The sequence below is a fragment of the Pteropus alecto genome, unplaced genomic scaffold (assembly GCF_000325575.1).
Source record: "Pteropus alecto unplaced genomic scaffold, ASM32557v1 scaffold177, whole genome shotgun sequence".
NCBI lineage: Eukaryota > Metazoa > Chordata > Mammalia > Chiroptera > Pteropodidae > Pteropus > Pteropus alecto.
In genome coordinates this window covers 1,793,809-1,808,597 of record NW_006442207.1, presented here as the reverse complement: position 1 = coordinate 1,808,597, position 14,789 = coordinate 1,793,809, and the positions used below count along the sequence as shown (strand labels likewise).

At 43.0% G+C, this 14,789-nt stretch overlaps 1 long non-coding RNA gene across 6 annotated transcripts in view; it reads right to left on the bottom strand.

Annotated features, from left to right (window-relative positions):
* LOC107196332 overlaps window positions 1–14,789 on the bottom strand; it is a 28,767-nt gene that overhangs the window by 4,064 nt on the left and 9,914 nt on the right. For 3 of the 6 annotated variants that reach the window (XR_001517733.2, XR_001517735.2, XR_003042848.1), the window contains exon 2: window positions 2,889–3,548. This is a non-coding gene — a long non-coding RNA (uncharacterized LOC107196332). Of the gene's footprint in view, window positions 1–364; window positions 1,654–1,720; window positions 3,549–14,789 lie in introns of those variants that run through there. The other 3 variants (XR_003042846.1, XR_003042847.1, XR_003042845.1) reach the window with 3 other exon arrangements.

Sequence of the window (14,789 nt, the reverse complement as noted above, 5' to 3'; positions counted from 1 at the left end):
AAAAGGATAGGTGACTAGGTGGGTGAATAAATGAAGCTGGGTAGAGTGATGGTGCACTAAAGCCAAGGCGATGGGCCTGATCCCCTCTGAGGCCCGTTTTACGGCCCTAGATGACGTTGCCATTTCCTATATGTGGCCCAAATTTTCATAAACATAATGGACACAGAATCCCTATTTAGGAAGGGCTGAGGGGCAGAAATCTGATTGGAGATTGGGGAGGGGCTGGTCTGGAAGCTGTGTTATGCACAGCAAATGCGCGCGCGCGCCCACACACACACACACACACACGCATATGTACAGACCCCCCCCCGCCGGCCCCCCCGCCACGTCTTTAGGGATGCGGGTTAGAGGAGGAGCTACTCACGACTGGAACAGAGAGTATGGGTGAGTCAGCGCCCGTCACTCCTGCTGGGGACAGTCCCCAGAGTGCCTTCCAGGGAGGGGAGTAGGGAAGAGTGGGGTTGCATAGGAGCTGGAGAAGCGACTCTTGGTGACCTGAATCATGTCCCTCACACAGGCGCACCTGATTTATTATTGGAAACTAAAACATACGGAAGAACAAAGGGCCTTGGGGACATTTGTGACCCAGCTGCTCCCTCTCCAGATTGAGTCAAGGCCTGTAGCCTCAGCAGTTCTCAGAGCCCCTCATCAACCCCTCCCCCCGCACGCTTATATTCTGGGGCCACACATTCCTCAGGCAAAGATGAATCCTAAGTATTTTAATGCCTGATATCTATCTCCGTATGGATTTTTGTTTTATCATGAGGCCACTGGAAAGTTTTTTGATATCTCTTTGAAACAGATGTCAGCCAAAGCTTCCAGCACAGATCAAGGGCAGGTTAAGGCCTTTGAGATGGGTCCGAATGTCCCTTTAACATCATTCAATCTAATACCCAAATATACCTCGAGTCATTACCCTGTTTTTATAAGAAGCTCTGAACCATATGTTCGGGAACTAATTAAGCATACAAATCAAGTCCTGGGATCAGGTGCAGCTCTGTTTAAATATCTTAACCTTTTATGATTATCTTAATTTAGAGAAAATTCAAACCACATTCACAAGTCTTAGAAAATGAACTAACTAGGAATTTACTGGCCGGTTTCTTTTCTTGATGTTGGGATCATTTCTTTACAAGCCTAGCCCGGATTCCTGGGGAAATCCTCTAGGCTCACAACTTCCCAGGAAATGTAGACATTTGTTGGCCTGGGAAGCTCAGAAGGGGCCACACCTGACTTTCCCTTCCACCAGCGGCTTCTCCCAGCCCCTAACTCCACCGTTCCCCACCTCCCAGCCCAGATGTCTCCTGTTTGCCAGAAGCGGGTGGAGGGTGGGGGGTGAAGAGTGGACTCTGAACCTGGAAGTTTTATCTTCTTTTTTTAATAAAATAAATGAAGTATGAAATGAGTTGGTGTGAAACATTCTTGCAGCCCGTGTTGTTTTGGGGGATGCCACGCAGAGGAGCTCAGGGCAAAGGCTGAGATGTGAACCGCACAGATCTGGCTCCATGCTGGCTGCCGGTGGCCTGGGGAGAGGGGGAATGCTCGAAGGCTGCCCTCCTCTTCCATTCCAGGTTGATTCTGGTGGTGGGGAGGGGGTGCTGGGGTGGTCGCTGGGTCTGTCTTCTCACCTACGTCAGGTAAAAGATGCTTGATCTATAAGATATGTTTAAAATATATATATTTATCAAATCTAATTGATTTAGAAGAAAGGCTTATAGTCTTTCAGTGGTTCATGCGATATACTTTTATTGAGCACCTACTATATTTCAGGTTCTGTTCTGGGCACTGGGGATTCTGTGAGCAAGAAAGACACAGTCTTTGCAAGGATATTAAACTGCTTCTGATGCAGGTGGCCAGTTAGTGTACCAAGACCAAATAGGTCTCAAAAACACTCTTTGTTTATGATCTGAGAACCATTAAACCTTTAGCATAGGGTTTCCAGATAAAATACAGGATGCCTAGTTAAATTTTAATTTCAGATAAACAGCAAATACTTGTTTACCCTAAGTATGTCCCAAAGATTGCATGAAACATACTTATACAAAATAATTTTTCATTTATCTGAAGTTCAAATGTAACTGGGTGCCCTGTATTTTTATTTGACAAATCTTGCAACCCTATTTTAGAAAAAAAAAATCAGTGGGGATAGTGTCTCAATCTTGGATATTAAATATTAATTTTAGAGGAAGGCCACCAGACGCAACCTTGTACGAGGCCTCTTTACCTATGTTATTTTAGACCTCATCATAACACCACGAGGTAGATTATGTCATCATCCCACTTTGCTTAGGAGTAGACGGAAGCTCAGAGAGGTTAAGTGACTTGCCCAACATCACCCAGCCTGGGCTCTTTCCACGGCACCCCGATGTCACACTGACGGTTATCTTCGTAGAGTTCTTATTTTCCTAGCTTGCCCTGCATCCTCTCAGCGTCCCCCTTTCCCCACAAACGTTCAAGGAGAGATTCACTCCCGTCAGATCAATGTCACTGCCATAATGAAAACCACCACCAAAGCCCGTGAAGGACGAGGTCTGTCGAACCCTAATGAGAATGGTTCCGATTATGCAAAAAGCAACCTCATGGTTATTCTAATGTTACAAGTAAATATAAAACATTTAGAAATACTTGGCTTGGGCTGTTTTTTTCAAGTACAGATGTCTGACTCCCTGCCAGTTTATTATTAAAAATGCTACGGTGGTTTGGGTACAAAGATTGCTGTAAAAATAAAAGCCGATGCACTCGCAATACTCGTTTTGACTTCGCGGGAAAAGTCAGCAGCGGTGAGGCCCGAGCAGATGGTGGCTAATGGCGGCTCAAAAGCGGGTACCCCGACATTCGGAGCTCAGTCACTGCGCTGCTTAAAACCCTGCAGGTGCTTCCCACTGTACCTCAAATTCCACATTGGCTTTCGCCACGCTGCAGACCCCTGTGCTCCCTTTCTTCGCACATCCTCGCTTCTTCAGCTCTCCAGGTATTGACTGGCACTCGCTGTGTCCTCTGCTTGCTGCGTCCTGCCCGAGCTCTTCGTCTGGCTGGCTCCTTCTCAGCCTCCATCCTTCAGGCCTCCTCCGACCAGCTTCTCAGACACGGTTGCCCCTTCCTGCCTCCAGTCACACTCTATCACGCCGCTCGGCTTATTTCCTTTATTTCCCTTGTAACTCTCTGAAATTATCGTGTTAACATTTTTTTTTTCCCCACCAGAAAGTAAACCGCAGGAAGACAGGAGCCCCGTGTGCTTTGTTTATACACTTTGTCTCCAGCACGTAGAGCAACGTTAGAGCACCTAGTCGTTGCTCAATAAATATTTGGTGAACAAACTAATGAATTCGCCAAAGCACCTGACGTCTTGCGTTGCGTAGTCCTCTCTGGGTCTATGGGCCAGAAGGAAAGTGGCAGCTTCTACACATTTTAATCGACTCATGGGAAATACTGAAACGTGAGGGCATCCTAAATCTCTGTGAGCGATGGTTTTGAGGCCAGCAGAGATTTCCGAGATGATGTTCCCAACCTCAGCAATGGAAAACACTTTAGTTTGCTGTAGCATTTGCCTGTGTATAGAAGGAGAAACGTAAATGAGATACAAGATCGAGAGCGTTAAAACACACCGACATAAATGTCGTCACCCTAATAATTTTCCTATTCCAAGCAAACGTGTTCATGTGGCCAGAACGATTTTGGGGGCATGGGAGAGGGAGCACTCCCAGGAGGGTTTGCTCCTTAGCTCGGCCTTCAAGGCTCCTCACACGCTTGCTTCATGCTTCCTTCCTCGATTTCTTCTCATGCCTCTCTTTATGCAGCCTGCATTCCATTGGTTCTGAATGATTTCTCACGCCCCCACTTCCTGCATGCTTTCCCATGCCTATCCCTTTACTGTCCCTGTGCCCTTCACTTAGAATGTCCTTCCGAAGTGCAGAGTGCAGATCTAAAGCCTACTCATCATTCAAGGCCTAGTCCTGAGAGCGTCTTCTTCTTAATCTTTTATTATATCTGCCTCATACTTGGCAATGACCTCTCTCTCTCTGAAGTCCCTGGGCACTTTCCCCCCCTCATCATGTCCTACTCGATATCAAGCCTGACTTCGACCTTCTTAAGGGCGGAAGCTGTGCCTCATTTTTCTGTCTTCCACTGGCCCTAGCACCGTTGCTTTTGTGATAAATGAGTTAATGACACGTCTTGGGCACACGCAGCCTCAAGTCGTTAGCCGTGGGCCATAACAGGTTAGTGCCAGGAAGCTATGGCTGATCAGAGTCCATAACTTTCCTTTCCCCTTTCCCAAGGCAGGAGGGAGAGGGGAGGCAACTGAGGGAATGGGCCCTCTAAACCAGTGTCTATAGGACCCCACATGTCCAGACAAAAGGGCCAGAGAATAGACTCAACTCTCTCTTTTCCATTCAGATATTTTCCTTTTAAGTGGCCAAAAGCCTGAAACAGCTGAATTCCTGGGCGCTCTACAAGCCTCTCCCACTCCCAACTTTCCCAAATGTTTTATTCCAAAACTCTGTCCAAATAAAAAAATCCCTGAAGAGACTCAAGTGCTAACACTGAACACATGAGTCTGAGAACCAGAGATCTGAGTGGAAACAAATACCCTGTTTTTGCCAGGTAAATGTTGTCAAATATACGGACAGGCAAATATAGTTATCTCAAGTGGGTTGTAAACAGAGCTTGCATCTCACACGGGGTCCAAATTCACTTCCAAAACGATGGCAACCGGTTTGGGAGACTCTCGCTCATATTAAGCCAAGGATCCTCCCTTTCTGCATGGTCCAGGAGATTTGGAAATGTTCTGGGAGCAGTGTGGTTTAAAATGAAGCCCAGTACAAGCTTTTGATCTATACAGGGTACGTATGCATATGCAACCCTACTGAATCGACAGGCAGGCTAAATTTAAACACTCCCTTCACTTACAGAATCCGAATTTATGATTTTGCTTTGGGACACACACATCCTTTCGAGTTCTCTACGTCTATAACACATGGAGAGGTGAAGGGAGAGCCCTGTGATCTCTCTAAGGCTAACACCCAAGTGTGGCCTTGGCAGCTTTGGGGCCATTGTCATATTTTCAACAAGTGATCGCTATTAGAGAGTGAACTAGTAAAAATGTTTCCCTGAACTCATTGTGAATTGCAACAGGAGGAAACACTCCATCACTGGAAAGTGACACTAATGTATTCTATTAGATTTGCTTATCATGTTAAAGAGCATATTAAAAGGAAATGTTTGGAAAAGGGATGCCATAACGTGGTATGATGGATTGAGAATTCCTAATTTGGAAAAAATGTGCTAAGACAACATGATTGATGTGAGTGACCTACTTTATTTTATAAGAAAGTATGAGTTGCCTCGGGCTCATTGGTACACATATTTGGAAAAAGTTGGTTTTTTTCCACATTAAGTTTTTATTAACATTTTCAAAAGAGCAGAAACACCACAGAAGGATCTAAGTTGTGACTTGTCAATGCAGATGTGTTTGTAGTCATTTGCCGCTTCGAAAAACTTATCCCCTTGCTGGAAGGGTTTCTGAATTGGGAGTTTCTTGCCAAGGGAACACCTGACAGGGAGGAATATGACACCTTTTTCACCGACAAAAAAAAAGAAAAATGACAGGGAAGGGCATTTTTTAAAGCACAAACGGATCTTCTGTTACTTGTAGGTAGCTGTAGGTAGCGATCTCTTAGAATGATTAACATTTCATGGACCCCCCCTGGCCACCTTCCGGTTGTAGAGAGTAACTGATGGAGGCCGAGTTAACTATTTTATTTCTACTTTAAAAGTCGGATCCCAAAGCGGAGGCTCCCCATCAAACAAAGCTGCTTGGTCTGGAAGTTGGAAACTGTTGGGTTTATATCCCAGGAAGCAGAAGGAACTGCGGGTTGGCGACTGACGAAATACTCTTTCACCATCAAAGTGATGTTGCCAGTGAGTTTAAGAACTTAAGAAATTCCTATGGTATAATGTTTACCGAAGAAAGTAGGATATATATTAAAAAGTGGAAGTGGGAGAAAAAATTGGCACGAGCTTGCTAGAGTGCAATTTATCAATTTGTTCCCAAAGCCGTAGATTTCCCCATGACTTTGGACCCAGAAATTCCACTTCTAGAAAGTTCTCTTAAAGAAATAATCATAAATGTTAACAAAGATTTAGATAGTAAGATGTCTACTATAGATTCATAAAATTAAAAAATAAACTCATATTCGCTAGGTGGAAAACCAGAGGAGAGAATGAGCAATTAGGGGGATCGTTTTATAAACTATATAAATGTCTAACCAATGTACTGTATATATACTTAAAATTAATTAAAATAAGTGAATTTATAAAAATAAACAAATAAACAAACCCAACCTAAACATCGAAAGTTAGGGATTGATTAGATAAATTTATACGTTTACTATAGCTGTTAGAATGATAATGCAGAAAAAGGTTTACAACATTTTATTAAGTACAAAAAGTAGGTTAGAAAAACATTATGGTGCTATTTGAACAGCTATGTATATCATATGTCTACTTAATTCTCAGACGTATGCATACGTCTACTTCGGTAAATATAATGTTGTATATATATATATAATGATCCTTTTTAAAAGTTATATGTAAGTAATGTTAAGAATGACTATTTCTGAAGAGTAGATTCTGCAAGTACTGTTTGTTTCTTTTTGTATGTTTTCATTTTCTACAATAGATACGCTTTACTTCGGTAATAAGTAAAGCAGTTATTATGTGGAAAATGCAAGAGACTCAACTGATTACTTAATAGAAACAATAAGAGAGTTCATAAAGATTCCCAGACATAAACTAAATAGTTTTCTCATCTAATAGTAATAACAAGTTGAAAATATAAAATGAAAAATTATCACATTCACTATGGCAAGAACAAAACAAAGCATAAATCACTCACAAAACTGAAAATACAATGTCTAATTCACGCAAGAAATATCTAAGACCTGTTTAGAAACAAATATTGAAGTACATCAAAGAAAACCTAAACGAAGTAAATTGTTGCATTTCTGCTTGGGATGAATAAATATTGTGAAGATTTCAATTCTGCCCCAAATTAGTTTATAACCTTTATGCGATTCCAGTAAAATTTCTGATTAGAAGAACTGGCAAGTTGAATCTAAATGTTATCTAGGAGAATAGATATATGAGAATAGATAATTTTTATAAAACAAGAAAAATGAGAGGAGACTTGCCCTATTGGCTTTTAAAAGATATTATAAAATCAGAGTAATTAATTATTATGAAAATGTTGTAAGAATATAAAATAGATTAATGAATAAAAGAATAAAAATAAAATAGGTTAATGAGGAATAAGATATATGGGGATCTAGTATGTGATACAGATTGTTTCTCTTGTTAGTAGAGGTTAGATTTTTCCTCAAATGGTGGAATAATTAGTTATCTATTTGGTTGGGTGGGGCGGGTAGATTTTCACCTCATGCCACATTCACAGAAAAAAATAATTTCAAATGTATTAAAGATGCACACATTTTTAAGAATTATAAAGCTACAAAAGAACCTAAAGAACAATTTAATTTCATAATCATGAGAAAGGGAAAAACCTTTCTTGAAAAGGGATAAACCTCAGAATCCATAAAGGAAAAAACTAATAAAATTTACCTGCATAAGTATTTAAATGATTGGTATGGGAAACATACTATAAATGACAAACTAAGGGGAAAATGTAATCTGTGTGGCAAGTGATTGATTAAGGGCTTCACTATAAAAGTGCTATTTTAAGATAAAAAAAAAAAGTCATCATTCCAATAGAAAAATTGGGAAGATATAAGCAAGTTTTATATAGAAGGCAAAATACAAATCGCCACTAAACATGTAAACAAACCAGAAAAAAAAAAAAAAAGATGCTCAACCTCACTAATCAGTTTAAATTAAAAAATTTAAAAAATATATTATTTTCACTCACCATTATCAAAAATTTTTAAAGGAATAATAATATTCAATGTATTGAGGCTATGGAGAAATATTTTTGATCCAGTAATTTCATTTCAGGTAATTTACCCTGTGAAAATAGCCATAAAATGGCCCAGTAGATGCTGGAATATTATGCAGCTGCTTGTAGAAGGAGGCAGACCTATACACTGACAGAGGGAAATTTGCAGAAACAGCATCTTTGTGATCCCAATGTCTGTTTAAGAAGTATGCATAGCTCTTTGTATATTGAGAAGAAGTTTTACAGCAGACTGTCATGGTGGTAGGATGGGGAAGGAACCTACTCTGATTTTTTTCTTTTGTCACATTTACATTTTTTATGATCACGTGTGACTTTTATAATAAAAAACAATGCACCTCTGAGAGATGTGCCCGGAGAAGTGAGGTGACTTGTCCGAGGTTGACAGCACTTGAGGACCAGCCTCTGGGTCTCCCGATGCCCAGGCTCCCGCTGCCCCCAGAGTCCCTTCTTCCTTCAGAGGAGCCCATGGAGGCAGAGATTCTCCGCCAAAGGAGCCCATAAGCGCTCTGAAAAAGCCACTCACTACCACCTGCCGGGTTGCGAGCATCCCATCTCCCCCGCACTCTTGGCTGGGAGGGGCCCACTTACAAGGCATTGGTTTAATAGGTTCCAGGGCGGGCCCGAACCCGCAGTAGTGTGGGGCCTCTCAGCCCCACGTCCAGCTTGCCTGCCCACTTGCCTCCCAAGGGAAAATTTGAGAGGGAATCTGTGGGCTCTGGAAGGATCCCTCCAGCCCACGAGTGGGGAGTGGTCCAGGGATTCCCTCCTCCACCCCCATGACTGCTCCCGCACTTGCTGCACTGGGTAACCTCACATGGCTGCGTGGCAAAGGGTCTTTCCAGTGAGGCGGGTGGGGGGATGTAGAGGGAGGAAAGCAGGAAGATGCATCGCTTCAAAGTGCACAACACCAGCTGTATTTTAAAGCGCTTTATACTTTACCTTTCCACCCATTACCTCATTTGATCTCTGGAATCATCCTCTGAAGGAAGAGGAATTAGTGCAATTATTATTCCCATTTTACAGAAGAAATAACTGAGGCTCAGGAGGCTGAGCCATTGATGTGGTCACACAGCTAGGAGGTGTGGAGAGAGAATGAGAGGTTGGGTCAGCTCGGTGCTAATTCTCTGCTCCAGCCACACTTCCCCTTCTCTTCTGGGAGAACACGACCCTGGCTCTGTCCATGGAAGCAAGTTCCCCTTGCTTGAGATTGGCCTTGACCAGTGACACCATGGAGTTTTCTGCATGGTCTTGGATGACTTCTGAACCCTAGAACCTAATTCAATGTCTAGCATGCCTGAGCCACCTCCAGCAGCTTTTGTTCCTTCAAGGCTAAGGTTGGTTGGGCTGATTCTCTGGGCTGAGGGCAAGGGAGTGGAACCTGGGGATGGACACAGATCTGAGCATTTTTGGAGGATATAGTCTTGCTCAGGAAAGGCTCTAACCACTTAAGCTTTGGGTATGTAAGCCCTACGTTTGATTGATTCACACTTGTGCTCCCACAACCTAAATGCCTGGCATACAGTGGGTGCTTAATAAAAGTTTGCTTTATCGATGATCGGCTGTGAAGACCCAGGTCCTATCTCCAGTCCTTCTTGAGTTCACCATGATTTTGTCTGTCCCTGTGCCCAGATTGAGACTCTTTTTTCCTACTGTAACATGATGTGGGTTAGTATCTAGGACCTGAAGCCACCCAGCCCGGGTAGGGGCTCTCCCAGTTTTATTTTCAGAACAAAGGGGCTGGAGGAACAGAGACCAGCTTTATCCAAGAGATTTAGAGCCAGAGGCTGCAGAGAAGTGGAGAAGGATCTCCATACTTCTGTGCTCAGTCCACCTTTCTAACAGTTTCACCAGCTTCAACATCCCCAAGATTTGGACTCCACCATTGCTCCTAAGACCAGGGACTCTGCTATTCTGCTTCTCTGTCCCAGTCCATGGCAGGTGCATATGAACAAATATGGTCTCCTCTTGAAACAACTTGCCACAATAGAAATCAGAAGTTCAGGACTGGTAAAGTCCCTCCATTGGAGATTCAGAAGGAGCAAAGACTTGCTCAAGGTCACAGAGAGAGACAATAGAAGAAACTTGGCCAGGATGCATGAGCTGGTTTTCAGAAGCCAACAAAGCTAAGGCCAGCTCACTTGCCTTGGTTTGGGAACCAAGGGGACCTGTTGAGAGCCACCCATCACATACAAGAACCCTCACCCTGGCTCCAGCCAAAGCTCAATTACTGCTGGGAGAGGCATGATGCTCTCATAATGAAGTCATATCTATCGCAAAGATCCTGAGGCTACTTAACTGTGAAATAATTACATGTGCCTCAGAACTTGGAGATCAAGGATTTCTATCCAACATCCCATGATGCTCTTTAAAAAGTTCACTATAAACTGCAGGTGGTGTGGGGAGAGGCAACATCTCTGAGCCAGGACAGCGTGTTTTAATTCTACCTTTTATGTTTTGACATCATCTCATCTATGTGTATCTATCTCTCTTTAGACAGTAAAACAACATTAAAGTAGATTAAAAGAGTAACAATTGTCATCCATATTCACATTGCTATAACTCAGTCATACCCACACGCATGTGTCTCCTTGTATAATTATACAAGCAATACATAAATGCACTCTCACTGTCAGAAATTCACACTGCAGTCAGTAGAAGTGCGTGGCCCACACCATCCCCTCATCAATTCTCCTCTCCTGCCCTGAAGTGACACAATTGTCAACTGTGTATCTTTTCAGAACTTTACTCTATGTTTACATCTAAGTATTCATATGTAACCATATAGTGTACCAATAAAACACATAAACAAGTAGTGCTTATTTTAAACAGTAATGGAAGCATATTTTGTATTGTTCTGGAACTTGCTTTTTTCTCTTTTTAAAAGATTTTTCCATGATACTCCCTACAGGTAGCTACTTCCATTTTTAAAATAGCTACGGTTTTCTGTATCATGGAAGCATCATAATTTTTTTTTACCAGTCTCCCATTGAGGAACACTTAGTTTCTAATTTTTCAGTATTCCAAATAGTGGAGATGTATATATATGCACACACACATATATTTGTATGTATCAGCCTTAAACTTTTTGCCTCTCATGTGGCTGATGAGTCTTTTAATTCATGTCAGCAAACTGTCCTACTGAGAAATGTCAGCTCTATGAGGGCAGAGATTTTTTTCTGTATTCTTCACTGCTATGTGCCAGAACAGTACCTGCTCAGCATAAGTGCACAATAACTGTTTGTTGAATGACTAATTGACCAGTAGGGGAGAACAGAGCTGAAAATTATTTTAACGATTAATGCTTGTCTAATGCCTGCACTTTACAAAGGCATTTTAATATCCTAATCACATTCTGTCCTCAGAACAACTGTGTGAGGTCTTTAGATCCTGCACTGTTATTACCCCCGACTTATCGATGAGGACAGTATCAAGAGGAAAAAATATAGGCGATTTTATGTCTGGGCACATTAAATAATAGTTATCTAGTTTTCCAACTAGTCTTTGAAGGCAAGGACTATAATTCACTAAATCTTTAACTCTGTTAATTGCAGGTCAATTGCAAATTTCCTTACAAATGGTAAATGCACAATATCGGTTGAATGAATAAAGGATCCCTAAATGCTATCAATATGCGACTTTTAAGTGGTCTTTTCTTCTGAGGGCACAGGGCCTCCTAACTCACTCTGCTTTTGAGACAGCAACCAAGCTGTTGTGGGCCAATCTCATCATCTGGTGACTGGTGCAGGGAATGGCCTCTTCCTTCATCTCTGGTGTTGGGGTTATGCTTTTTCCTCTCTCACTACTGGGTCAAAGCCACCTCTGACAATTTTCCTAGGCTTATATACGTTCTAAGTCTTCTTTTACTCTCTGTGGAATTGCAAGTCTTGCCCACCTCTACTCCCTTCAAATAATTTGAGAATCGAAACCAACCAACTCACCCCAACTGTGACTGAGAAGCCAAACTGTAATGCTCTGATAGCTGTGACAAGGGAAGACATCCGTGTCGAGGTAGATTCAGATCTAGGGCCACTGTACTTTAAAAGTGCCCATGACCTCTTAGAATCTCTCTACAAGTCTTTATCTAATTCCTTATCCCATTAACTCTCCTTGCTTCAAAATAGACTTCACTCTATTTTTCTGTTTTGTTTAATTATGACAACCTCTATCACAACACCTATAAGATTTTGTTGCACTTATTTATTGACGAAGGAGTCTTCCTCTACTAAATAGTGAGCTGCTTGAGGGAAGATATTATGAGATTATTTTTCATTTTTGAATCTCAAATGCCAATATAGTGCCTGGCAGAAAGCAGGTATTTTTGGGGGGGTGGGGGTGGGGAAGAACTTCATATAAACAGAATCACATAGAGTGTTTCTTTATTTACTAAAATAACAATAACAAATATGTGTAGACATAATCTCATTTCTTTTCTTTTCCAAGGTGTCAAAATTTAACATTCCCAAATGTTTGACAGTGGTGGCCTCTGGCTTGTGGGAATTTAAGTGATTGTTACTTTGTTCTTTATACATTCTGGTCTAATATAAAAATATACATATAATCTTGTAATAACGAGAAAAAATTAAGCTTTTTCATAGGATGGAGGGATGTGTTTCTTGTGGAGAGTGAACAAGTGAGGTTCAGAATGAGTGTGGCATAGAGCCCTGGCTGTCTGAAGGCTAAGAACACCCTTCCCTGGCAAGGCTCTTTCTAGTGACAAGGGACTTGGTACATCATCTCAAGGTCAAAGACCCCTCAAATCATTTCCTGCCTGGATTATTGATTATCCCTTTGGATATGGAACCGTTTGACTAAAGGATTCCTCCAATCTCAAACTCTTCCTCTTGAATCTTAGCAAAGACCATACACTATGGTCTCTGAATATCATTTGAACACAGATAAAGGCAACTCCTTCTTCCACTTCCTAAATGGCCCTGCATCGCAGGTGGGTGTATACGTGGAACAAGAATGAGTATAAGAGAGGCATAAGTGAAGAGAAAGTTTTGAATCCTGAAATAATATTGCAAGAACACTTAAAACAAAGAGAAAACAACCTAGCAATTTCACAACAGAATGCGAGACCTCACTCCGTTGGTTAAATGGTCCCATATGTGGTATCTGCAGAGCCAGGAAGCTCACCATGGGCCTGCCAGGGGGCTGGTGCCAGGGCTCTGGGTGAGCTGGCTGGGCAGCGAACGAGTTGTTCGACCTCACTGAGCCTGTTTCTGCCTCCCTAAACTGGGGTGATAATGGCAGCACTGGGTTGGTGGGAGTGTGACTGAAGTAAGGTGTGAGCGAGTTCTCTGTAAACCATATACACTACCCGTGTGCCGACTGTTGTTGCTTTTGGACCTGGAATAAATGCTCTGGAAAGAAAGTGAGATCCAGGCTCTGTATCCTATGGTCTTTAATTTTGGGGGGCTCCTCACTGGGGCAAAGGGGGTATTTTGATTGGAAATAAGAGATGGGCCAGTAGTGTCAGAGTCAGACAGACCTGGTTTGGAATCCAGACTCTCACTCTTACTAGCTGTGTGTGTGACCTTGGGTGAACCCCTTCACATTTCAGAGCCCCAGTTTTCTCATCAGGAAAATGGAAATAGACATACTTCAGTGGATTGCTGGGAGGACTGGATGAGACAGATCCTTGGATAGGCGCCTAGCACAGTACCTGGGACAGGTTCCATCAGTGATGGAAATGGACTGTCTCTCATGCAAGATGCCTTGGCAACAAATGAGCATTAAATAGACCCTATCTTGTTTCCAGGACACCTGAGCAGCTGCCCCTTAAACCAGGATCATGGGGGCTCAGGCGCAGAAATATAGAACTCTGATGCATACACTATTAGAATACAGTTTTCCACTGTACTAGGCATGGGCAAGATGTATCACCTGGATGGAGAAAATACTACAGACAGGCCAGATGTGCCATGCCCATCTGGGAGAGATGCACGTGCATGTGGTTGGCACTGTAATCCACTCTTCATCTGGAGGGCTTGGCAAACTGTGTGTGTTCAGACACCTCCCCAGCCAGGCCAGGACACAGCAGCCATTGGGGAGAGGTAGCGGGTTGTTTTATTTTTTGCAACATGAGCATGGTCTGCCCTTAGACAGCCCAGGAGCCCCCTCCCAGGACACAGCAGGGAGGGGACCACCTGCACTCTTCTTCCAAGTCTGCAGAAACCTTTCTCCAAGGCTGAGGATTGGACAAGATCAGAGGTGGACTTGGGGGTCTCGCAGAACCTGAGGTTTTGCTGCAAGTGGGAAGCCCAAGTTTCTTGGTCAGTTTTTAGCCAAGTTTCACTGTTTTGTTCCACAGACATTCCCAGGTAGCTGTTGGGAGGGGGTGCTTTAAAGGCTAAAACAGCCGACACCACTCTGGAGGCCTCTGCCCCCTCTTGCCCCTTTGCTAGGTCTTCCTGGCGGCCCCCAACCCCAATTTCCCTTCTTGAGTCCCAGGCCTCAGACGGAAGTAGCCGCCTCCTGTTTATTTGGCTGTAAAGTTAGGTCATTTCTCATTTCTGATGCTTTAGCCGGCCATACCTGACTTCGATTCCTCCTCGCCTTTTCTTTTTTTTTTTTGTTGTTGTTTGTTTGTTTTCCCTGCCCTCTACAAGCTGGGTCTCAGGCGCGATTCTTGCCTTTTAAAGCAGCGTTAACGTGCAGACCTCTGAAATCTCAACTACTTTCTTTGGCTCACCTGGCCCCTGCCCTCCCGCCGGAGCTACCGACTGCCTGCTTATTTTAGCTCTTAATCGATACTAGAAGCGGACTGTAGTTGGGACCTCCTGATCGCAAGCGCTGGGAGCCCCGCACAGCCTTTCCC